The sequence below is a fragment of the Gossypium hirsutum genome, chromosome A03, assembly GCF_007990345.1.
Source record: "Gossypium hirsutum isolate 1008001.06 chromosome A03, Gossypium_hirsutum_v2.1, whole genome shotgun sequence".
Taxonomy (NCBI): domain Eukaryota; kingdom Viridiplantae; phylum Streptophyta; class Magnoliopsida; order Malvales; family Malvaceae; genus Gossypium; species Gossypium hirsutum.
The window spans coordinates 55546091-55547076 of NC_053426.1; positions in this window are offsets into that span (position 1 = coordinate 55546091).

Consider the following 986-nt stretch of genomic DNA (forward strand, 5'->3'; position numbering starts at 1 on the left):
ACAGCCCAAAGTTGACCCTAGTCGGGAAGTGGTTTCAGGACCGCTAAACCGAGTCACCAAAATGTTTGAATGTGATACTTATTGTGTAGAATATGTAATTATGAATGTGTGAAAATTTCAAGCTTCGATTTGGTTGATTGCATGTGAATTTAGTCAATAGGACTTATGTGAGAAAATTCAAAAATGTGATAGGTCAATGTGTGAGGACCTATTAGTGCATGTGGACAAAGGGGGGGACTTGCATGTCAAATTTCCCCCCTAATGAGTAGTGGCCGGCCATGACAAGGAATGATGGGCAAAACATGTCATGAAACATGTTTTGTTAATGGAAGAATAAAATAAGGAGTATGGGTAATAAAGAAATGGAAAACAAAAGAAAAAAAATGTGTGTGTAGTGTTTGTCCCCCCCATTGCCGTGAGCTAAAGAAGAGAAAGGGGGAATTTTGTTCATCCTTTTCTCATCTTCATGCTTGCCAAACTAGAAAGAAAAACAAAGAAAAATTTTCTCATCCTTTGGTTCATCCTTGGCCAAAAATTTTAAGGAGGAAAGAAGAAGAAAGGTGAAGAGATTCGGCCATGCATGTAGCTAGGCTAAGGTATGTTTGATGATGTTCCATGAGAGGCATCCATGTTTTAGTTGTTAGCTTGAGTTCTACCTAACCCATGGTCTAAATCTTGCTATGTGATGGAAATGGCACTTGACCATGGATGCATCATTCTTGGTTGATGTTTGATGTTGTGGTGATGAGGCATGAGGATGAGTTAAGATTCGGCCTAGGTGGAGGTTGTGTTAATGCCATTGCATGCAAATATGAAGCTTGTTAATGATGCATGTGATGATGGCTTGATGATTCTTGAACCTCCTTTTTAGCATTTTGTGTGAGCACATATGTGCATTGGTTGCTAAATGGAGAAGAATCGCTAGCAAGATGTGTGCTAAGGCCGAATGAACTTGCATGTAATGAGCAATGCATTGTTAATTGATG